Genomic DNA, 25,448 nt, shown 5'->3' on the forward strand with positions numbered 1-25,448 from the left:
AGCAGCGGGCGGCAGGAGAGGTCCGCGCGCCATGTGGGACCCTCCTCCGGTGGCCGGGGAGCAGCCGGGGATCGAACCGGTGCCGCAGAGGCTGCGGGCAGCTTCGCAACCCAGCGCTCAACCGCTGCGCCACCGGGGAGGCCCTCTATCTGTTTTAGAAGTAAATTCTGGTTAATCCTGGCCAATCATGATAATTCCATTCTCTTTACCAAGGCATGGTTTAGAGGCAGAAATGTGACTTGAATTCTGGGCCAGGATTTGCAGGGAAGACATTGTTAGCATGCAGACTGAGGGTTACCCTGGGACCCTGAAACTTCTATGCACTAAATGGATTCTGCCATCCAGTGAATAAAGACAAAGCATTCTCTTTAATTCGAAGAGATTTAGTAGGATTAGTGTGTATAGAAAGAGAAGAAAGGATAATAATTTTCCAGTAAAATATCCAAAGCTACCCATCCTCTCATGGGTAAATGCCTAGTCAAACAGGCTTTGCCCAAAGCAGGACCCAAAAGTTTGCCACAAGTCTAAGACTCCTTCTGGTAGGGGGCCACATGAGGGGGCAGAGGGGGCCAAGCAAGTCTGAGATGGAAGGAGCAGAATCAAAGTACAAATCAAGATAACGGCTGCCATTGTCAGCCTCTCCATGGCCCCTCACCCATGTCTCTACATGTCTTGATTTCCTGTGTCTCCTTCCATGTTCCCAAGTGCCTGGTGCAAGTGCAAAGCTGAGAAGCAAGCGAAACTTCTTCACATGTCTCTGCTCCATGTGCCTCCTCCAGGTCTCTTCTCCCCATCCTGCCTACTTTTCTTCCTGCTCAGCTCTACCCCTCTCCAGGTGAGGCATGGAACACAGAATCTCCCCTTTTATGAAGATCACAGGGTTACAAAATGGGGGGTAGAGATTCTCAGAAAGGGTAGCTGAATGACCAGAAGAGATTATTGAAAAAGAGGAAACTGCATCTTCCCTGACAGCCCGAACTACAGCAGTCTTCTGAGTATGACAAGAGACAAAAGGTGGAATGAAGCTGGGTCTTCCATGATGTCAAGAGATGTTGAACTAACCACCGAGGCAGTCCCCTCCCTAGGAAGCCTTTGTTATATAAGATAATATATGTGCCTTACTAATGTGGCAATTTTGAGACATTGCTTTTTTTTTTTTTTAACCTGCAGGCAAAAACATAATGAACACATCTTACTTTAGAATATTTTAAAAGTTATTAACTTTTGGGGGAATCCAAGGTCTTTTTCAGAATCTATCCATCCATTCATTATTTAAAATAGATAATTAGTGAGAAACTGCAGCAAAGGATACCATGTTATGACAAATTACAACAAATAAGAAGAAAGTATAAGGAGCTATGTGAAAATAACTGAGGAAATAGTGTAGACCCAGAAAGGGAGGGGTGGTTAATGTGAGACTTCAGTTAGCAGCTGGTGTGCGAGCTGAGGCCTGAAAGCAAGGGGAAGGGAGGATGGTTTCCACCCGTGCCTCTGCGGAGGGGGATAGGTGGGGTAGGTGGGAGGGATACATCGTGGTACCCTAGAGGGTGGGGGTGGGGTTAGGGAAAGATGGCTCTTCTAAGACTGGAAAGGTCAGCTGGATCCCTACATAGGAGAGAACGTGGAGACCATACAGAAGAATATTCTCTCTTTCCTAAGAATAGAATGGAATATAATGGAGGGTTCTAATGGGTATGTCAGGGCTAGAGAGCCCAGATAGCTTCTTCTGGGTACCTCAGGACCTATAGAGCTACATTCAAATACAAAACACTGCTTGTTTTTTTTTAATGCTGTGTTTTTTTGTTTTTGTTTTTTATTTTTTATATCATTTTCCATTTTTGTACAATGTATGCATTTTCATCCTAGTTATAGTCCCTGTAAAATTCCCACCCCCCCTTGTGTTGATCCTACTCCCTTTCCACCCCCCTGTAGTGTGTTTCTGGTTTATAGTTGCTTGTTGATTTTGATTTTTACTTTATTATAATTAGTCTTTTTCCTGGTCCCTTATTTAGGTTTTCTAAATTCCTGCTATGAGTGAGACCATCCAGTATTTTTCTTTTTCTTTCTGGCTTATTTCGCTGAGCATGATCCCTTCCAGCGCCATCCATGTTGCTGCAAATTGCATGTGTTTATCTTTTTTGTATGCTGAGTAATATTCCATTGTGTATATGGACCACATCTTCTTGATCCAGTCATCTATTTTTGGCAAAGCACTACATGACATACACCTCAGTAACATCTTTCAAGACACATCACCCAAAGCAGTGATAGTGAAGGCAAAGATAAAGAGCTGGGACTACATCAAATTAAAGAGCTTCTGTACAGCAAAACTCTGCTTTTAAAGGGGATCCTAGGGAGTGTCTCTGAGCGTACCCAATTCCCATGTGCTTTCTACATCTCCCAGCCTTCCTTAGTTTGGTTGGGACTATCAGGCTGGGTTTGGCAGGGGTGAGTAAGCCATTTCCAGGTCTGGTTCTTACAGACACCCTGCTGCTCTTCCAGTCCTTGCTTCACCCACTAGCATGATTCTGGAAGTCCCTTTCCCGGGTGGCAAGGTAGACTGGCTGGTGGCCTGCTTAGATTTCTCGTGAGTGAGAAATAGATCAGCCTTTTATGGCCCTGAGGTTTCAGTTTGTTTGTTACTGCAGAGTGACATGACTATATTAGCTTCCCAGGCTGCTGGGATAAATTACTGCAGAATGGGAGGCAGCAGAAATTCACACCCTTCCAAATTCACACTCAGTTCCAGAGGCTAAGACTCTGAAATCTGGGTTTCGGCAGAGCCAAGCTCCCTCTGAAGGGCTGAGGGAGGGGTCCTCCCTTGCCTGTTCCTGGCAAGGGGGGTCGTCACCAATCCTGGGGCTCCTGGCCTTCTAACTGCATCACTCTAGTCCCTGCCTCCGCCCTCATAGTGTCTTCTCTCTCTGGTCTGTCTCTGCTCTGTCTCTGGCTTCACATGACTTTTTGTAAGACACCAGTGTTAGACACGGGGTCCACATTTACCCATTATAACCTCATCTTAACAAATCACATTGGGGCCTCCCTGGTGGTGCAAGGAGTTAAGCTATCTGCAGCCACTGCAGCACAAGTTTGAAACCCAGCCAGGGAGCTACCCACATGGTGCAGCAGACCTCTCCTGACTCACCCGCTGCTCCCCTCAGCAGTGTACTTCAGTTAATCTGCCTGTTCTGTTCCCCACTCTGTCTCTGGTGAATCCTCTCACCCTCTGCACCTCTGGCCTGTACCCCAGTTCTTGTACGCATAAATAAATAAATCTTTAAAAAAAACCCACAAATCACATCGGCAAAAACCTTATTTCCAAACAAGGCCACATCCTGAGGTTCCGGTGGACATGCATTTTGGGGGACACTATTCCCACGATGACTGATACAGGATGTGACTGTAACACACAGCAGCACTTCCACCAGCCCCAACACTAGAGTCACGCGGGGACCTCTCACTTGCCTGTCCATTCTCCTCCCTCATCACCCCGATTCTCCCCAGTCTGCACGGCACTGGCTTCCTGGCCTCCGTCTTCCTCCCATCTCCCTGGGTAACATCTGTCCACACTCAGGCTCACAACCATTACGGGGACTGGGCTGGCCAAAGCGGAACATCAACAGAGGGCAGGCTCAAGGGGAGGAAATTAAGCAACAAGGCAAGATACGCTCACGCTCACGGGTGAGTGGAAGGGGATTGGGGCGCACTTGCCAGGTAATAGGCCATCCCCACCAGATCTGCATTTCAAAGGTGACTCTGGCTGTCTGTGAGCCAGATGGGTGGAGGCAGCAGTGGTGCAAGCAAGAGGCCCCTGGAGGCTTCTGGGACAGTCCTCAGAGCTGGCCAGGGTGAGGGTAGAGGATCCAGCTTCGGACTCAGTACAGGGTCCGTGCTGGTAGGACATGAGTGGGGTGGTGAGGGAGAGGGTCTATGCAAAGCTGTGGACCCTGTTTTCAGGAATATGCGCATTCAAAGTGGTACATGCACGGTCAAAGATTTTAATGCAAGTGTATGGACTCCTGTGGGTCATTCCTGAGTTGGTGTCGCTGAGGGCTGAGAGGGGGAGGCACAGACCTCTGAGAATGCAGCTCCTCTCCTCCGAGCTGACAGCCCAGGAGCAGCAGCCGGCCAGAGGTTCCTCTTTGTGGGGGTGCTGGAGAAGTCTGGTGGTGCCGGAAATAAATGAAGCCATTACCTTTAACAGCCCGGAGTCTGCACAGAGCAGGGGTCTGACTGCGTGGAGAAGGCTGGAGGGAGCAGCTGCACAAAGGGCTTTCATGGCGAGCTTTTCCAAACACAATAAACAGAGAACAGAGGTAATTTCAAAATGGGAAAAGCCCATTTCCCTGTATACAAGCAGAAGCCTGGGGCGGAGGTAGAACCCCAGGAACAGAATATCCAGCACCAGTGCCCGAGGTGGGAGGTCTTGTAAGCAGGTGGGGTGGGTCAGGCCCCAGCACCCCAGCCCCACTGGTGTGGTCAGGCGGGCACCGTGGTCGCCCTTGTCCTGGCGACTCCTGTAGTAAGTGCTCACTGCAGCCTCCCGGCCACGTGGGGCTGGTCAACAAAACAGGCATCTACTTGGTGACCTGTGTCATGATGACACAGTCAAGCCTGGTCCCCAAGTCCATGGGGACCCCACCTACAGGGAAGTGAAGTCAGCTGGCTCAGTTGAGCTGGGGTCATAGGAGCTGATTCAATTGTGAGCAACCCAGGAAGGTCCTGCTCAGGGCAGGGTGCCTGCTGCCCAAGTGCCAGGTGTGATCAGGTTTCACCTGGCCCGGCATCAGGAGCTGAGGGGTCTGGTTTAGGGACAGAGGGTGCAGAGGACGATCCCTGAGTCTTAGTCACCAGCATCAATGGAGAGTCATGTTTTAAATCCATGGAGGATGTATTTTTTTCAATAGACTCGAGTACTTTTATTTGTGAAATTTTATTATGTTTTCATGTAGTATTTTTTTCTTAAACTGTTGCTAGTTTTTGGACAACATAAGATTTCTACCCTCGGGGGTGGTCATTGTAGTTCTCCTACCACCAAAGCACCCCTAGTCCGTCACCACAGTCTCTGTGCTCTCGTCCCACCCGCTTCCCCTCTCTCTAGCCCTGCCCCCCGCTTCCCTCCTTGGCGCCTCATATCTGTGGTCAGCTTTCAAGGTTTGCCTTTGTCTGATCCTTTGTTTGGTTTTTCTATATTTCACATTTAAGTGCAACCATTCGATATTTACTTTTTTCCTTCTGACTTATTTCCCTTAGCATCAAGCCTTCCAGCTCCACGGAGGGTGTATTTGAAAGGAAGCTTCATGACTGACAAATGGCTGCAGGGGGAAGGGACAGGATTCAGCTCACTGATAAGAGAAGGAGGCAGAAAGAAGCTGGACAAGCTTTTAGGGTTTGGGTCCAGCTGGGAGTGGAGCAGGACCCTGGAAGATATGACTGCACCCACAGAGTCCTGGTCATGATTAAGGGTGGGGGGGCTAAGAACAGGGGGTACAAGGTGCCTGGACATTGTTTGGTTGTTTCTGCTGTTGAGTAATGCAAAAGAAATTTCATTGTGTTTCTCTCAAGCCGTATGGATCTGTCACCAGTTTGCATAACCATGTGATGTGTGAGTACACTTCACAGCACCACATACGCACACACCTCACACACCCTCCACCAGTTCCCCAGTTCCACCCCGGTACCCTCACTGGTTATGTAGGCTCAGGGTCAGACGCCCAGCCTGGCCCTAGTGTTTTGGTGGCTGCTGCTACATCATCAGTCTTGTCTCATTGACTCATGACTCTACCTGAGAGATCAGGTAGCAAGTCTGGGGTCTTGATGCTGGGCATGCCCAAGGCCGCCCCACTGGAACTGTCAAGCCTTCGGATTCCTGCTGAGACTTGAGACCAAGTCTGGCCAGCTTGACCAGACTTCCGTGTCCTGCCCAGTTCTTGTCAAAGCCCTCTCCTGGCCCCCTGGCCCTCTGACTACTTCCAGAACCTTCAGGGAGCTGCCCAGCAGGCAGGCACTCCACCTCTAGTGTTTCCCTTGGGAGAAAATCAATTTCCAGTCTGGAGCCAGATTACCTGGTCTGAATTTTGGCTCTGATTCTTCCTACAAGTATAATCTTGCATAAATTTCTTCATCCTCTGGGCCTTAGTTTCTTTATTTGTAGCTAATAAAAATAACCCTAAATCAAGGGTATATACGCATTAAATGAGATTATGCATGTAAAGAACTTGAACTAAGGTCTAACACATGTAAATTCTACCCGATATTATCATAACGTTTCACTGTCGACTGACAGGGTTGGTGGCTGGTCTGATGGCCAAGCTGTTCCCTGGCCTCGCCCTGGCCTGTCAGTATGACGTCTGTTCCTTCTCCATCAGCCTGGGATGCTGGGATGCTAACTTCTCTCCAGGTTCAACTTCCCTAATATCCTCCAGGGATACCTTGCCACTGCATCTTTGGAAGAAAGTATTCATGAGCATAGACACTAGAACAAGAATGGGACCAAACCCAAGCCAGTTGGGTAAGGTTCAGCCTTTAAAAAAATATCATTCCGCTCTAAGTGGGGAACAAGGAGACATGTGTCTCTTTGGGAACACAGTGAAGGTGACACCCCTTCTTTTTAGAAAAGCTGGTTAAAGGGTGAGGCCCAGCGCTTTGGGAGGATGGTGTTTGAGCTTCAGCTTCATTCATCACAGGATTGGGGGTGGGTTTGTGAACAGCAAGCATATGAGAGGCTGTGGGAAAGGCAATGACATGCAGTCTCCACCATCACTAATAATAGTTCAAGATGAAACTGAATTGATTATGAAAGGAAAGAGTCAGCTTAGGTACAAAGAAAAGAGGACCATAGAGAGTTCCAGTAGAGACAATCTGGGAGATGTAAAAATTGGAATATTCCAGGCATCCTTGACATCACACTTAAGCTGTGGAATGCTGGACGTCAAGGTCTGCAAGCACCTATACTGAGTCCATTCAGCCGACGTGGTTTCATAGAGAGGTAACAATCAGGGTGGCATTTTTTTTTTTCCTGATGACTTAACTCCTCTATTGATTTTCATGGCCTGTTCATTTCCACTTTTCTATGCCTCCACTCCCTTTTCACCTAGTGACCACACTGGAGTCTTCTTCAGGCCCAATTACACTTCTTTGTTCAAATTGCCCTGAAAACATTTGTCCCTGGGACTCCCTGGTGACGCAAGGGGTTAAACACCGCACTATGAAGCAATCCACAGACTCTGCAGCACAAGTTCGATCACCGGCCCACCAGGGAGAAAGCCACATGGCGCAGCAGACCTCTCCTGTCTCTCCCGCTGCTCCCCTCAGCAGTGTGTTTCAGTCAGTCTGCCTGTTCTGCTCCCCACTCTGTCTCTGGTGAGTCCTCCCATCCCCCGCATCTCTGGCCTATACCCCAGCTCTTGTATGCATAAATAAATAAAAATCTTAAAATAAAAAAAAAAACACACAACATTTGTCCCTCGCCTTCACACCAGCCCTTGTCCATGGGGATTTTTTAGTGATATTCACAGGTTCCCACATAGGGATGAAGAGAACAGACAGTTGGGGAGTGGGAGCAAGGGGGAGGCATTTTTACTATAGGTTTTACTCCCCTCCCCTGAGCTTTCTGAGCTTGGACTTCCGAGATAGGCTGTTTGATTTCCCAGCACCCATTTCTCAGGTAACAAAACCTGCATGTTGCTTTGGGGAAAGACACACACCCTGAGTCTCCTTGAAACAGGCCTGCGGGACCGCCAGTCACTGTGGCTGAGCCCTCCTTGGCAAGATGGACTGGGTGAAACACTTTAGGCTAAGTAGATAGTCTCTTCCTGGAATTTAAATCTTTAACAAAATGACACAAAAGCCCGTTGCGTCACGACAACGGATGTGAAGAGATGAAGCGTTGAATGATGCCTAACATCTTGTATGTGGAGCCACTCTAGTCCTTGTCACTTCTGAAGTCTGTTTTTTGTTTATTTGCTCTTTGGTTGTCTTTGGATTATGAGAAATCCCATATCCTTCTCAGTAAGTTCCTTTTTGCCTAATTTAGTTATGGTTGATTTCTGTGTGGTAAGCAAAGAGCCCCCAAAGACACTCCAATACACAGTTCTTTATGAGGTTATCAAACACTACAAAACAATTCCCATATGTCCTTTCAAAATGATCTTTTCTTGCTTTAAGGCATTAATAAAATGTTGATTATTGGCATGGAGATAGTTGTAACATTTTGGGGGACTTACCAGATGGTGACATTATATATTATTTCCTAATCCAATTTCTCACAAAATCTGTGTTTGTTAACTCTTGAAGAAATGCTTTATCATCATTATTAAGTTATAGCTCTGATTTTTAAAAACCAAGCTAAAGAATATCTTGTGGGGATAGAATTTGGATGTGATGAAAGCAGTTCTTTGGCAATATCTCAGAGTTATATACCCTAACTTCATAACAATTTATGTCCAAAACGTCTGAAAGCAAACAAATATCCTCAGAAGGGGAATATTTCCTATGTGGATGCAGCCAATATGTAGATTTTATTATGGCTCTGTCATAAACCAATGACTTACACCTTGCTATTGCTTACACATAAACCTTTCAGAGACACAGATAAATGTTGCTTTGATATATAGTCCTAGCTCCCAGGAAAACCCTCAAGCAGTGGACTCTGATCACAAGTCTTAGAAAAAGTCTTTTGCCTGGCATTGCATAAGAAAGAGTGCAGCTGTGATTGTTATGATCAAGTGGAGGTTAAGCTATATAGCAAAGATTTCTACATGGATGATAGTAAGTTCATAATAGGCTTTTTTTCCCCCATTTTGACCAGAATTACTTTAGTAGATGAAACCAAAAAGAAGACAGAAATGACAACACTGAATTCCACTATTGCTGACTGTTAGAAACTTGCTGACAAATCCCAATTTCTACCACAAGGAAAACAAAATGTGTCCATTAGTGAATATTCTCTATTTCCCCTCTGCTTCCAGTTGTCATTTTATTAATGTTTCACGAATGTATCTATTAGTTAGTGCTGCATAACAAACCGTTCTGAAAAGTAGTAGCTTAAAACAGCAAACATTAATTAACTCATGATCTTGTGGATTAACTGGGTGGCTCTTTTGGTCTTGGTTGCATTTGTTCATGCACCTGTGAGGAGCTGGTGGGCCAGTTGATGGCTTGCTTTGCTGATCTTGGCTGTGTTCTCACATGTTGGTGAGTGACTGCCTGCAAGCTGGTCTAGAATTTCTCAGCTGGAACAACTAGGCTCCCCTCTACTCATCTTCCATCAGGCTGTTCATATAGCTATGTCAGTGTTCTTTGAGAAAATGAGGGAGCGGGGAGAGAGAGAGAGAGAAAGAGAGAGAGAGAGAGAAATGGCACACAATCCCTTCTACCTGCACAGGAGGATCTGCAAAAACTTCCCACACTTAGGTCACAGCTTTGCTAGTTGTGGGTGTGTGTGTGTGTGTGTGTGTGTGTGTGTGTGTGTGTGTGTGAGTGTGAGTGTGTGGTGTCAAATAAGAATTGAGAAGAATGTATGGAAAGGGATAGTGGGCCAGAGAAAAAAGAAATGAAAGATGCCAATAAAGAATGGAATTTCCACTAAGTTACTTTTTAGGTGATTTAACCAAAAAGTTTTCAATTCAATTGTGTGAGATGATGCTCTCTGGGACCCCAGGACTTATTTGGATTAAGCAGTTAGATATCAAAAGGAGGCCCTTAAAAAAACTAGGGGAAAAGAAAAACATTGATTCCCTCCCTCCCCAAGGAGATAATCAATCATATTTAGATGTTAAATATTACCTGAGCACTATGAGGTTCAATATGTCAAAATTTTGAGCAAATGTGGTGTTCTCTGAAGACTTGCTGATTTTTTTTTTTTTTTTTTTCAAATATATGTGGAAGTGTAAAGAAATAATGTATTGATTAATTCCTAGGTGTATGATGCTAGCAGTTTATTTGAACATTTGATTTGATAGCTCCCGTGAGCTCATATTCTTTGGTTCACCTATTTCTATCTGGATGGTGTTGCTGCTAGAAATCTATAATACCGACTGAATGAGTGGGAGGTGACCTGGAAGCTGAAACTCAGAGGCTTGGAAGTTAGCCCAGCCTGTGTTCAAATCCTGACTTCACTCTTTATCAACTATGTGAACTTGAGCACATTTCTGACCTGCTGCTTGTTCCTCATCTTAACATGAGGATAAAAGCCCTTTTGCAAAAGTTTGTTGTAAAGACATACGATAATGTATAATCACTGTTGAACACGTTTATTTTGACTGCTCAGAAAGGAGCTATAGACCAATTTTATTGACTGAGAGTCAATACCCCACAGATTCCCCACATTTGATCAAATAAGGGTCAGGAAGCCACTGAACCAACAAGACACTCTTTTTCATATTCCTTGTAGGAGAGAACCAAAGACAAAGCCCCCAACTTAAGTGTTGGTATTGGGTGTTAGGTGTGGTGCCTCTGTGGCCATTTAAACACTGATAAATCATCAGATACAGTTTTTATTCTCCATATGGTTATTCAAGATCTCAAGGCACTTATAGTTTGGTTGGAGACAAAAGACAACAGAAAATTTTCAAAAGCAGCAAGTTTATAATAAGGGCTAAAGTTGAAGTTTAAGGGCAAGGAGTGATCAGTAAAGGTTGAAGCGGATATTAAAGGTTAATCAAGTTTCAGGATATAGACATGGGAATGGGGAAACTCTGAAGGACATCAAGAGGTGGATGCAGACTAGAAAAGAAGTGGAAATTAGAGAGGTGGAGGTGGAGGGGTGTGGAGGCTGATCAGGTAGGGAGAAAGGAGTTGACGGAGGTTTTGAAAACTAGACAGAAGGCCCTTGATGGGACGGGAGTTAGAGAATTACTAACAATTTCTGAGCAAGTGAAAGAAACCACAAAGATGAATGGACAGCAGGGACCTCCAGATTCCTGAAGTAGGGACAGCCTGGCATGAGGTGTTTGTTGGTAGGGAGTCAGGTACTTAGGGTCCATACCCTGACCTAATACGGTAGTGGTGGGAGGAGTAGGAGGAAGTCGCGAAGACTCTTTATTCCTGGAGCCTTGCAGAGCCATTCTGAATCCATTTCGTCCAGATAGACACATGTTATCTTGGCTCAAACATCTGTTTTGTACAAAGATTCAAAAGGCAAAAGTAGTCTTGCTGGGTACTGGCTGATGAGCTGAGACCGCCTTTCCTTGTCAAGTTTGCAGAAACCAGGATATTGCCTACTAGATGCTTACACATAATGCCTCATCCTTCAAGTGCTTGCAAAGCAGAAATGAGAATAGTACGCCTCACCTGGTAGCTTAGACAACAGCTACAACACCTTTTCTCCCTGAACTTTACAGTGAGAAAGAGGACAGCTCCTCTCCTTATGCCTGGGTAAGGGAAACAAAAGCAGAACATGGGGTGGAATAACATAGGTCTTCCCCTCCATTACTAAAATTCATTTTTGCTTCCCCAGATGGTCAATTACAGATAAATTGGCCTACACAATGTCTGGGAAAAATGCAATGTCAACAGGTCCTCTGAGACAAGGCTCGGCAGAGGTGCTAATGCCACCCTTTTCTTCCAACTACAGGAAGAGAACTTAAATGTTTTTCTGTAACTTCTACATCAATGACATCTCTGCCTCCAAGCTGCCTGTCAGTGTGAGACAAAAGGAGAGAAAAGACGGAATTGAAGGCGCCTGAGTGTCAAGGTAAATTCCCTTCTTGTTTGAGATGTTTCTGTCTTTCCAAGGACCCGCCACGGGGGGCAAGGGGGGACAGTGAGGGACAGCATTGCTCTGGAAGGAGAGTCAGACTAATATCGCACACTCAGCTCTCTGCTGCAGAGAGCCTCTCTGGGGACTGACAATTTACAGCAGAAGATAAGCCCTTCAAGTTTATCTACCCAACAAGTAGGTATGAAGGGCCTGCCTTAGGCCGGGATCTGCCCCAGCACCAGCAATAACCCAGTAAAGGAAAGGAAACCAGTCCCTTTCCGTGGGGGTTGACATGCCTGTGGGGGAAGTTGGGCAGCAGCCGGTGGTAGTCTGCTGCAGGTTGTCATGGTGTGGAGGCGGTGGAGGAGGGAGAGGAGGAGGGGGGAGGAACAGAATTGGGGGAGGCTGCACATGGGGCAGGGGCGGGGCAGCACCGGGATCTACGCTCTTTCCAGCCTGGCGTCGAGGGCCGGCCTTTCCAAGAAGCTGAAACCTGCAGGAAGAGAGACTGACCGAAGCAGGCGCTGGTGAAAGGATGGCCCAAATGATACAGAATGTCAAATTCAAGGTGAATTTCAGATTTAAAAAAAAAAAAAAAAAGTATTTTTTTTTTTAGTGTAAATATGTTCCAAATATTATATGGGATATACTGATACTGAAAAAAAAAAATCCCTAAAATTCAGCTTAAGCTGGGCACGCTGTATTTAATTTGCTGAATCTGGCAGCCTTTGCCAAGTCTCCAGCAAGGCGTGTGCTTGGAGTGCCCAGGAGCAAGGCCAGCGGTTGAGCATGGGAGATGGGCAGGAGATGAGGTCCTAGGGTGGCAGGTGGCCCGGTCACCTGCAAGGACTGTGAGTTTTCCTCTGAGTGTGATGAGGAGCCAGCAGGAGGCTTTGAGTGGAAAAGTGTCAATCATTTGTCTTTCCCAATGATGAAGGGATTTCATTGAATATTCATTCAAACAAATCATTGAATTCCTATTAGATTTACTAAGCAAGGATCGTGCTAGGATCCCGTTCCTGCTCTCCAGGTGCTCACCTGTTCCCCCAGCCAGCAGGGTAAGAGTTGGGGTCAGCATGCTGTTGCAGCCCAGAGCATCACAGGTGGATGGATTACTTGGGCCAGAAAAATCTGAGAAGCATTTCGGAAGAGGTTGGACTAACTGGTCAGGAGGGACAGGTGGAAAGGCTATTTTCTTTTTGTTTTAAGCCTTAAGATGTTGAACTCTACACTGTGAATGCAGCTTGGGTTGGCATTGCAGCTGCTGCACCCAATGTCCCCTGGGGACGCTGCTCCCCCAGGACATCAAAGTGAAAATCAAAATCAACAAAAAACTATGAAACAGAGACACTTTTTGGGGGGTGGGGGGCGGGAGGGGAGGGATTGGGGTCAGAATGGGGGGATTGCAATTGTATGGGGAATATAAAAATAAAATTTATTATTTAAAAAAAAAAAAGACTTCACGATGCAATCAGAACCAAAGGATTGCAGGACGAGCAGCAAGTACTTGATCCTCAAGTGAAAGAGCAAAAGGCCAGGACAGACGCCATGAGAGGGACACCTTTCCTCCCTGACACACCACAAGCAACCCGGGTGGGGAGGAAGATTGTGGGCCCAGTAAGTGTGCATTTCATAAAGCAGCCAGTATTTTTCCTTAGGGATTCCTGCCTGCAGGGTAAGGAAAAATGTCAGGCTTCTCTGCCCTCTCGCCATCAGGATAGATGATGGATCCTTGATGTCCTGAATGCATGCCTGATGGCGGGCACCTGGAGTAAGGTGTGGGCATAGGTAGATGGGATTCACCTGGGCTAAAACAGGGCTTTTAAGGGTGGCGTCACAGGGATGCCAGGAGCAGCAGAAGCCGAGAGAGAAGCAGAGAACACTGAAGAGCCCAGATAGAGTGAAGACCTGTTGGGGGCTGGGAGGCCTGCCAGCCTCCCGGCCCCCCAGCACCCTTGCCTGCTGTGTACCGGGTAATCCCAATAAAAGTCTGCAAAAAGCCACTGAGGACTCTGACCCCTCCTTTACTCGGTCTGCTGGATCATAGAAAACCTGCGCTGTGTCGTTCCTGCCTCTACACTGCCTCTGAGAAGGTAGCATCCAGAAAAATTCCTGGCATGCCAGAAAAGCTGATAGATGTAGAATAAATATCCAATTTGTGCATCAATTTACAGAAAGCATTTCAAGTGTTTCTAATAATCAGCTTTGTCAATTAGCTTTTACTTAGTCCATTTTTTCAGGATGCCTACGTGAGTTCTCATACTCTGTGGCTTCTCCAAAATGGCCAGAGATCCTCAGAAAAGGGTTATGCTTGTCCTGAGCCAGGCCACAAAGGGGACCAGAGCCCAGGGTCTCCAGGACTCAGGGCCTGGAGCGCATTGGTCAGCTAGTGAAGGAAATACAGTCAGTTCAGTTCCCCTGAGGGAACGTAATCACGTCTCCAAATATTTACACATTCACAGGTTCCAGGGGGTAGGATGTGGCTATATCTTTTGGGGAGACATCAGTCAACCCATTACATTCCTTAAAATGGAGACTAGTGAGGGAATCAAGACAAAAGGAAAATATATGAATAAAGTGAAAACGTGTCAGGTGATTGCTGGTGTTGTGTAGTATGTTTAGCACAGGTCACAGCAAATGCCGCCACAGCCCCGTCCATCTCTCCTGGGCACCTGCTCCTATGCCCACCCAAGGCTTCAACCTGCAAGAACCTCCACTCTGCACTGCCTAATGGTTTTCTGTTTGTGGATTGCACTTCACCTAAATCAGGTGAGGCAAACTAAAAAACACCAAGGTAATGATCAGGGAAAAGCCTTCAACCAATGATGGGCAGGAGCTGAGGCCAAATCCCCCAGCTTTCTTAGCCTTCTGCTGATTTCAGCAGCTGACTTGGTGGGATAACTCAGACCCTCAACCCTCATCAATATGCCCTTTGCATCCTGTGGCTGTTACATTTACCCATTTATTATTAAAACTGTGCACGGAAGTACCAGGAGGAGCTCTAGAGGGTTATTGCTGGTGCTGGACGGATCCTCCCCTCTCCCCACTGGCAGACGCACCCCTCCTGATGACCAGAGTTAGGCCTGCCAGGGTGAAGGCAACTTGCTTTGCCCTTTTGTCTCCGGGCACAAAGACTGAAAGGACCAGGTGCAGCGCAGTAACTTAAAGTTAGTGGGACTCTGCTGCTGTCCTCCATGTATTTCCACTCCGGGAACCAGGCCCTTTCATGTAGAGAACTAGAGGTTCAGGGACTAAAAATGCATCACAGGCTGCAATGGTGGGTGAAGCCACCCCCACACCCCTCACCATCCCTTATGGATAGCTGTATTTACCTTTTCTGGACCCCATACTCGCTGAAGTTGGTGACTGATTTAGACTGTATGCTAAATATGGGGGCGTTCCTTGCAGGGAACCACCTCCAAACCGGCACCTCAATGGCACCCTGCAGAGCCTATTCCATTGCCTTCTCAGGCGGCAGCTGCTGAGAGGTGCAGTAAGAGGACCAGCAGCTCTGCTGGTCACGTGACCACAGCCACACCCGTTTGCGGTGAAGAGGCTGATTTGGTTCAATATCTTGGCTGGTAGGAGCCCTCTCTGTAGGTCAGACGCTCTGGGAACATTTGGATAATGTTGGCTGAGGCCCTGTGAGGAAAAAAAGACAAACCCAGACCCTCCAGAATGTGTTTATGTATCTGTGAAAACTAATCACTGACCCTTCCATGGTGGGAAGAGACCAAAGTAGGCCTCATCATGGAATGGTGTCCTAGCCCTGCAGCTGTAGGGAAGGCTTCAGTTGATCCCACAGCGAGCTTAGCAACAAGAAGGGTCCTCAGGGCTGCCTCAAATTACGGCAAGACGGTGAGACGTGATACTTATTCTCCCCTTTCCATGTGCCACTCATCCTTCGCTGGCCATCCCCAGAAGGGCATGAGACGCAGAGGAACGGCTTCCGTCACTTAACATGGATTCCCAAAGAGCAACTCAGCACACAGTCTTCAGCCCCGCACTGCACAGCAGCCAGGGAAGGCTCTGACAGCACAGCCTCCACTAGGGTGCATTTATTTTTCATGAGTGGACTGTGTTTGCTATTGTTTTCCCTCCCTGGAGAAATGAATTGGCCCCGAACGGTCCTTAGTCAGGGCAGTTAACAGATTGTTGGTGGTTTTAGCAGGAATTATTTCCATGGGGTGTTGGGGGAAGGCGGGGGAGATCAAGATGGCTAAGAAGCAAGTGTGAAATAAGGAGGCTGAGTTAGCGAATCTAAGCCTCTTTTGCAAGGAACTTTATGAGAGCAGGGATTCTGGAGATTTAGGGAGAGTGAGTTAGAACGCCCTGCCTTCTTCAGTGAGTGCTCTTCCAAAATAGACAACTGGGGTTAGGAGGGAAATTTGGAAGCACTTTTTTTTTTTTTTCCCTGTGTGAAGCTAATTAGTCTCCAGGGGAACTGAATTTGTAGCTCCAGCTTCATTAGTACCATCCCAGCTGAATCAACTGTCTGGAGAGCCACCAAGCTTCAGGCAAGCAGTAGCAGAAAATCCAAGATTGTCTGAGAAATTGAGTTTGTGACTAAGTCAGACGCAGAGTGGGTTTAAGTTCATGTCATGTATGAAACATTTATAGCATAGCGCGTGGGGTCCAAAACTTGGGAGTCTAGCAGAGGTTGACCTAAACTTTGGAAAAGTGTTCCTATTTCTGCCCAAAAGGTAAAAAAAAAAAAAAAAATTTGCCAAATAAAGATGTTATGAAATCAGCAGATGCAACTGTGTTTCCTGGGCCTCATTTTTTCAACTACACATCTTTGTGTGTAAAATATGGAGAACTGAGCTCATTACACTATAAATATAACTGATGAGGGCAGGTGGAATTCTCCTCCGTTGATGAACTATTTAAATAATTTCCTAAATTCTATATTTTATTATATATTTCCCCCTGCTAGGGTGATCCGTCCTTAATTTAATCAGGAAGTCAATCTTCCTTGAGCAAGGCCAGGAGTAGGAAACTAAGTAACTCCAACCTTTGTCCTGACATTGTTTATGAAGAAGGAGGCGTTGGGGATGAAGGTGGGCAAGAGCAGGATCTCATTCTAAATAGCAGGAGGGGCCCTCTGATTATGCAGCACTCTCTTAAACTGAATAAAGAGTAGAAACCAGTTTGCATGGGGGTCAGACAGGGTTCATCCTTGGATATCCTAGTATGTCTTTTCTCAGAGATCATTCTAGAACGGCCTCAAGCTTCACAACATTGAAAGCACCTCTGGATGCTGGATTCATCTCATGCCCCTCCAAACCTAGCGAGACAAACCTAGTGGCTGTCTCATTTCAGCCTTCAGCAATCTGAGCTGCAATTCCCTTGTGTAGGAAGGAGGGTGCTCCCTGACTGTGGGTCACTGCTGTGTCTAATGTGATCCTCTCCTACTATTCTTGTCTTCGCACCTTGATTGTTTCCTTTCTGCACATATCCCAATTTGTAATCATTTATTTATGTGTTCATCTGCTTTAACCCACTTAAATGTAGGCCCTTGGAGGGCAGAGCCCAACTCAGACAAATCCCCGGACCTGGCACCTCATAATATTTCCATTCACTTGCGTTGGTTGAGTAAATTATAATGAACAAATTTGACTTGGAAAGGATCATAAAACAAAGGCAAAGCTTCATTTCAAAATTCAGGTAAGAGCTTGGTCTGAGCTCTGCATTAGTCAGATCTGTGACTTTGGACTTGACTTTCAACCTCTTTGGTCTTCATCTGTGAAAAGGAAGTGAGAAGAGGTTCATTTAACGCCAGAGGTATGTGACTAGACCTGAAGCTGATTGTGTGCATTCTGCAGTTTCGTCTCTGGGTTAGTTCACACTGTGGCCTTTTCTCCCTCACTCATTTACATACCTTATTTTTCATAAAGCTGCTTGTTTTAACCCAAGCCAAAGCCGAACAAGCCTTTATTGGAAAAATATGTCCCTGTAATTAAATTTCAGTATTCAGGGATTTCCAAAGCCACTTTACAAAGAGAAAAATGGTCATTTGGTGTAGAAATCCTCAATATGAATTGAATTAAGCAGTAGGGTCCATTCAAAACGATTACAAATGATACAGGAAACTCAAAGCTTTTGTAGTTCGCTCAAAATATTTCAAAGTTTGGATGAAATGGCAGCATTCGTGGAGGTATCAACTTGTTCTTTCATGCAAAGATCAGAGGTGTTGAAAAATTGAGAAATCCCCTTGATGGGCTCTCTGGTGAGGACAAAAGCATAGAATTATCGTTATATTTGTTCTCTGACCATAGAAAAGTGGTCATCAGGATTCATGGAAATGCATTACCCAGATATGCGTTGCCTGTTAACCCTGGGCCCAGGTTCCTTTGTAGTGGTTGGTGCCACCTCCTTCAGTTCCACAGTGGAAGGAAGTTATGTCTCATTCTCTTGGCGTCTGTGGAATCAGCAAGGCTTCTGGCATCACGATGTGTGCTAGTACCCAATTACTCATTTCATAACCCTTCAATTTCTATGGTGACTTCCAGAAGGAAAAAATAAAAAATGTCTCAGCATCTATTATTGTTAGTTGCATTATTTATCACTTTCCTTAAGTAAGTTAGAATCAAATATTAAGTTAATATAGGAGCATCAATATTATTCCTAGTACTGCATAGTTGAGAATGAGAAATAATAATAGGCTGGAAGCAAACTCAGCTGAAAGGACTCAAAAGACCACAACAGCTGAGAATGGTCTGGAATAGACCTGGAGATAAGAATTCACGACAAAAAGTGGCCAGGCTACTGTGTGAAGGCTTTAATCGCACAACCCTGTGCCTTTATTGATAATCCGCTAGGATAAGTCCTCCATCACCAGTTTATACCCATACCCAGAGAGAACTGAATGTCATTTCTTAGTTTTAAAAAAAATATTTATTTATTTATGCATACAAGAACTGGGGTGTAAGTCAGAGGTGTAGGGTGGGGTGAGAGGATTCACCAGACACAGAGTGGAGAGTAGAACAGGCAGATCTACCGAAATACACTGCTGAGGGGAGCAAGGGAGAGACAGGAGAGGTCTGCTGTGCCATGTGGATTTCTCCCTGGCCGGCCAGAGATAGAACTCATGCTGCAGTGGCTGGCAAAAGCCTGATAGCACTGTCTTTAAACCCTGCGCCACCAGGGAGGCCCTCATTTCTTAGTTTTAAGAGAGATTTGAAACCTGTAAACCAACAGGGTGTGTCCCAGAAGGAGCAGACTTCTTTAGACACCTAAATTCCATCAAGATTGGCTAGACAACTCCCTGAGCCAGCGGTTAAGGAAGGATTTATTCAGGCCTGGGCTTCAAGTCCCAATAAGATCAAAGAGAAAACAATGTTTCTACATGTAAGTAAATATACTTTCGATCCTCTTAATCTGCCCTGGGCAAAAATATTTCTTTCTAACCTCACTCTCAGAATTCGTCAGGATGAAGAGGTCTTTTGCCCTCTTCCTCCCCTTTTGTCTGGTGTCTTCTCACTTCTATGTTGTCTCCCTCACCCCACCCTATTCTTTTATGAAAATTTCATGAGGCTGCTACACAATTTGCTTCATCACTCTTCACTTCCAGTCAAGAAGAGAAGTCCCTCTTCTGTCAGCCTCAGAACCTTCTAGAAGTGTGGGTTTTAAAGATTTCTTTCCCTTTGTACATACTATATATTATAGGAAATACATATTTTATAGATGTATTTATATGACATGTATTTATGTAGGAATTATAGAGTACCCATTAAGCATAGGAACATATTATAACATTTCCTTATAAACTGACAATGTAGTAGATGGCATTTTGCATATTTGCCTTTTATTTCAGATTCTAAGGATACTCCATCTATCTCCTGTCCTCCCCAGGCCACATGGCTAAAGTCTATCAATAGGAGTTGACTTTTGTCTGCATAAAAGTTCCCATATTAAAGTGCTTTTAGTCACATACCACACAGAGAAGGAGTTTATTTGCTCCTTTCTGAGGGCAAGCTTTGCTGGGACAGAGGATGGAGAATTCACAGTACAAAGGGTACTGGAAATGGAAGGAATCATAGAGGATGGATAAGGCAGGGCCTCTTCTCCCCTCCCCTGCACCAGCTAATCACCTGCCCAAATTTCTACCAGAAAGAACAAGTCATGCCTCGTAGAATTCATCCTGATGAACTCTAAGAGTGAGGTTGGAAAGAAACTACTAGCCATGGCCCCTAGTGCCCCTACTCTCCACCCTCTCTACCTTTTATCCGTGTGCTCAACGGCCAAGTCCCAACTTACTTCATTCAGTCATTTCCCTTCTTTACAGAGGGTCAGGCACTATGCTAGTTGCTGGATGCGTGTTGGCATCCTGCCCACATGGGTCTTATAATCTAGGACCAACAGGAAATAGGCAAATAAACAAGGGATCCTGTAATCAACATCCATGCAGGATGTTACAGCTGATCCTGTAATCAACTCCATGCAGGCAGCAAATGGCGCTCTGCGAGAGAGGGTAACTGATAAGTGACCCACCATTATGGATGGAGCAGGAGAGCTGCTCTCTGGAGGTGAAAAGGGAGGGAGGGACCAGCCATGGATGGATACGGAGACAGGGGTGCCAGGCAGGGGAGAAGCAAGTATGAATACCATCCAGAGTGGGCAAGTGGGAATTTGAAGAATGTTAAGCTATCGCTCATCAATTCTGAGTCTTCAGCACGTCTTCTCAGACAGGGAGTGTTCACTACGGGTGACTTACAGTCCTCACACCTCTTGTCCCTGTGCTGGGGGATATTTGAGTATGAGAACAGAACAGCAGTATTGTTGCAACAGGAACTTTCTTGCCACTTTGCAGCAGGAACACGATGAGGGACACAGCAGTCGTGGAGCAGGTTTGCAAGGCAAGACTCTGCTATTTGAGCAGAAGTTCTTGGGCCGCTGTTGAAATCACACAGGAGAGTAAAAGCTGATCATGTGATAATGGTATGAGGAATAGGGTCTGGAGGGTGGGATAAGAATGGGGGACAAAGTTTTACAATGGACAGGGAAAGGGACATCGTGACTATGTGTCAAGAGACATTTGCGTCAGCAAAGTATGATGTTATCACAGGCAAAGTTATCCCAAGATCGTCGTGGAGACAGTCACATATTTAGGTCAACAGCGGCCTAGGCGTCCCCAGGACAGCCTTGCCATATGAGCTATACTCGGTAGGTCATCAAGGAATGTTCTGCTGTGATTTGCAGATAGCAAATAGGTCACAGTTGCCCATGAGTGGTCAGCTCATGGTTTCTTACAGAAATTGGTTTCTTACAGTTCTGGAGAGAAGCCCAAGGCCAAGGTGTTTGTAGATTTGGTTTCTTCTGATATCTCCTTTCCTGGCTTAGAGATGGCAGTGTGCTTTCTGCAGCCTTACGTGGCTTTTCCTCAGTTGTGCATTTCCCTGCTCCGCCCCCTCAAACAAAATTTTATATTGATGTCAGATTCATTTGTATCATTATATAAGTTTCAGAAGCATGACACTATAAATCAATATTTATATACTCTACATCATGGTCACCACCCGCAACAACCATGCTTTGTCTAATTATGGAAGTGGAGAAGATGAAAATGAGGCAAAGAAATAGGAGAATTTGAAGAGGGAACTGTAGATCGCACTTCAGGCTGTCATTAAAACTGCAGAAGAAAATGATCATGCAATCGGTTTCCACAATGTGACTTTGGAAAATCAGCAGAAAGCAACACGTCAGTAAATCACATCCAGGACTGGAAATCAATGTCACCTCGATGAAAAACAATACAATTGACAAAGATGTCCCATCAGAATGAGAACCCACTCCTAGTAAAGATGACCAAGACAATGTTTTTGGGAAAGAAACCCTGTACCTCATTGTCTTGGAAAATGAGCAGCCTCTGAATAGAGCTCTCCAACAGGACTACCACGATTCATCCACACAGCCTGAGCCTCTGAGGTCAGCTTCAACTGCAATAGAAACTGTAGCATCCTCAGCCAAATAAGTTAAATATCTCAGAAAACTCTTGATACTGAATCTCCAGTGTCAGTGAACAACTATGAAGCAGAATCTGGTCACATAAGTCAAAACTCGGTGAAGAAGATTCTGTAACAGCTGAAGATTTAGTACTTAAACTGACAGTATATTCCGAGGCAGATCTAAGGAAGAAAATGCTTGAGAAAGAACAGAAAAAACATTTTTTCTAGTGAAATATTATGTGAAATGTGCACTGAAGAATTAGCTGGAATGTCAGACACTAAAAGAAATGGAAGCAGTGGGAACCCAAAGTATTTGTGATGTCTTTAGAGACTCCTCGAACTCTCTCTTTACATAGTGAATGCATATATAAAAATGACACTAAATAAACATGTTGTAATCTGTCTTAAAAATATTTATTTTTTTTTTCCTTAGCCTTATTATCTTCCTTCAAACTGGAGGGGGGAGAAAAGGCAATTTTTGAAATCTAAGTAAAACACAATTTCCCAACAAATAAACAAAAAATATTTTCTTTGGATTCCAGGCACTTTGTCTCACTAATTTTCTTTCCATTCTTATTTTATTTTCAAGTGTCTGGGTTTCAAGTCTCCTATCAGCAGGCATCTCAGAGGGGGGACAATGGTTGTGGCAAGAGGTTTTGCAAATATGCCCTGGGTTCTCACAGCTGGTAGGAGTCCTTGGCAGTATCTTGTGTAGGAAGAGAAAGCCAGCTGAGCTCAGAGATTGCTCTCCGCTCTCCTGTGCTGTGATTGTCAGGAAGTCAGGGTGTTTGATATTGACCATCTTCTGTGAGTGCCTACCAGTCTCTCTTTCTTTGGAAATAATCTCCCCCACCATGGTGGTAGGACATCGGTTTTATTTGCCTTGACTTTCTCTGATTGGCCAGAAAAGCTCATTGCACTGGCCATGGTGATTGGTTCAGCCATGAGGACATGGCCCAAACTAGGCCCACCTGGGCCTTCCTAAGGCTCTGGAGAAGATTTTCTTCTTCTAGGATTAGGAGCCACCTGGACAAAGTGGATTTGGGACCATGCCATGAACAGATATCTCGCTACTAAAAGGAAAAAAGTGCCTGAGATTAAAACCCAGCAAAGGTGAGTAGACAGAAAAAAGAAACGGGTGGAGAGAGGATTCAGTTATATAAATTGAGCCCCAGATCTCACACATTTGAAGCAGGAGGCCCATCTCTGACTTTCCAGCCAACAAATCACATTTTTTTGCTCACGTGTTAGTTTGAGTTGGAATTCTCTTTTGCAACCAAAAGATATGTATTAATACAACTTCCAGAAATATCCACCTGATTCATTTCAAACAAGCCTTGCTACAAAAATTAGATATAAATTCATGAATAGTTTCCATACATCACCCAATCTTGGCAATTTCTTAATCTGATAGGTAGGTAGTTCCTTGGACCCACTCAAATTTATAGCAGAAGATTTTTAATTCTTCAAGTACATAGCATCATCAAGAAGAAAAGTCAAAGTGTTTGCATCAGTGATAAGAACAAAGAATACAAAGAATGAGTTTCTTGATGGGAATTAATTTTTCCTCTGAAGGTAATTAATTACAACATTATTACCTAAGTAGAGGCATTATTTTCAGACAAAACTCTGTTCTCATTCATAATCAGAAAACATATCTTTTCCTTTAGACTGAGAAACAAGCAGAAATATTATTCTTTTTTTTATTTCTTGGATTGAAAAAGAAGTCATAAATTGGAGAGGCCCATATTTGTGACTTGTACAAACTGCTTCTACTTCTTCCTCAACTGTCAAAGCACAAATCATGGTTGAAAAGAGTGGGTCTGTCGCCAGGCCTTTCCAGCCATTCCTGAAGATGAGTCATTAGATTTAAACCCCAGGAAGTGCAGACTCAGAGGAGAGGAGGTAGGTACGTGAGTCCTTTTCCATCCTCATTCATTGCAATAAAGAGAAAACGCAAAACATGGGAAAAGGAGAACCTGGGAGGAGGCAGGGTCCTAACTTCAGACCTTTATCTATGAAACTTAAGAAAGCAAATAAGCAAGTCCTTTAGCCTCTCTTGGTTTCATTACTTAAGTGAGACAGTGTAGGGTTCTGCTAATAATTCTGTCAAAATCATTGACTTGATGAAGCAGCTAATAACAGACATTTTTAGGGATCTTAACACTCAAAGGCTTGCTGTGCCACTTACGGAAGGCACAATGATTCTCAGGAAAAATAATAACCATCATGCCATAGAATCCTAACTGTTTCTGCAAAGCTGGGGGTTCCAGGAAGTCTTGGAACTCTGTTTTATAGAATATCACTCTTCCTTTTCTTTCTTTTTTAGTCACTTGGTGAAAAATGGCAACCTAATATTATATGCTCTAAATCAGAAACTTTGAACGGATAGAAAACTTAACCTACTCACCTTCTATTTGAAAAAAAAAAATGGTGCCCAGCATCAGAGCCTTGCTCAAGGTGTCCTAAGGGCCCAGTAATTTTTAGGGGTGACTCAGTTACCAAGATGATGCTGTATTAAGTATTTTGCCACAAATTCTTCCTATCAGCCTACATCGATGAGCCTTTCTTAAGCTATGTTCCTTGAGATGTTGGCGAGCAGACAGTCTGCACAAAAAGTGTTTGCTAGATATAAGAATTTGGAAAATAACACATACTATAGCTCATTTTGGAGCATAGTAATGATCCAGATGTCTACAAGAAAAAAGTTGTATCAGATAATTTGCCCAATATGTTTAACTAAGCAGTCCTGGTTCTGTGGATCACACACCAACTTGAGATCAAGTTTTCCAAGTATATAGGGAACTGCTGCTGCTGGGCTGATGCTCACTCTGTCACATGAACTCAAAGGCCTGGGCACATGTTAAGCTTTGTTCTGGATGTCACTGAGCCAGCTTAGAGTTCATGTAAAATGCTAAATTGAAAATTAGACCTTCTACCGAGGGGAAATTTCAAGCATTTGCTTTCTGGTATTTTTACAGCACAACTTAGGAAATACCAAAGTGTCATAACTCAGTGAGATTTAGCATGCGGTTCTTGGAATCAAACAATCTGTCAATTATCTGTCTGAGTGAGTTTGAAATATGAATCCATGAGTCAGGATGACCAAGTCAGCTCTCTGCTGGGTGTGCCTGACCCACTGTGAGCTATGAACCACCCTAAGGAGCCTTATTAGCCAATACTGCTGAATGTTTTCCAGGGAAATCACTCTATTTACCAGGACTCACCCATTTAAATGCCTTCAGGCAGTAGTATTAATGGGTAAAAATGCAATAAAGATAGGAACATGTTGAGCTGAAGAACACTTACCTCCTGAAAGCAAAACAACAAAAAAAATTATACTACATTTTCCAAATAAAATTCACTGGAGTGCTGAATTACTTAGATGAGATGTCAGTGTGCAATGCCTGTCTTGACTTTAAAAGGGCAGGCAAAATTTTAAAAATCACAGCTAGAATATGCCTAGAAAATCATAGCATTCTGTCCTCTCGCAGGATTAGAGAACAGAATAATTGATTTATCAGCATCATGATTTATGATTCATGGTTCCAGTCCATGGACTTTATCTTATAAACAATATGCAGATTTGCCATTCCTATGCAATTGTCAGAAAGGGAAGTATATATAGCATCTAAACATCCATGTATCCATGCTCTCTTAGTCTCCTTATCTATAAAATAGAAGTTGCCAGAGAATTAATGATGTTGCATATAGAGTACTCAGTATTTTATATACATGACACAAACATGTATACACCTAACATGACTGGTCATTATAGATTCTTGCAGTGATTCTGAAGA

At 44.6% G+C, this 25,448-nt stretch overlaps 2 long non-coding RNA genes across 2 annotated transcripts in view; one reads left to right on the forward strand and one right to left on the reverse strand.

The window, feature by feature from the left end:
- Positions 1-3,990: 3,990 nt before the first annotated feature.
- The window catches only part of LOC119254860 (uncharacterized), a 42,496-nt gene continuing 21,038 nt past the window's right edge, over positions 3,991-25,448 (reverse strand). Inside the window, exon 3 of the long non-coding RNA XR_008553658.1 lies at positions 3,991-4,285. This is a non-coding gene — a long non-coding RNA (uncharacterized LOC119254860). The remainder of the gene's footprint in view (positions 4,286-25,448) is intronic.
- Positions 6,931-12,740, forward strand: LOC129146663 (uncharacterized). The gene is made up of 4 exons (XR_008553659.1): positions 6,931-6,988; positions 11,576-11,695; positions 12,157-12,269; positions 12,686-12,740. It is a non-coding gene; the product is annotated as an uncharacterized LOC129146663 (long non-coding RNA).

The sequence above is a fragment of the Talpa occidentalis genome, unplaced genomic scaffold, assembly GCF_014898055.3.
Source record: "Talpa occidentalis isolate TD23 unplaced genomic scaffold, MPIMG_talOcc4v2.1 talOcc4.3, whole genome shotgun sequence".
Classification (NCBI taxonomy): domain Eukaryota; kingdom Metazoa; phylum Chordata; class Mammalia; order Eulipotyphla; family Talpidae; genus Talpa; species Talpa occidentalis.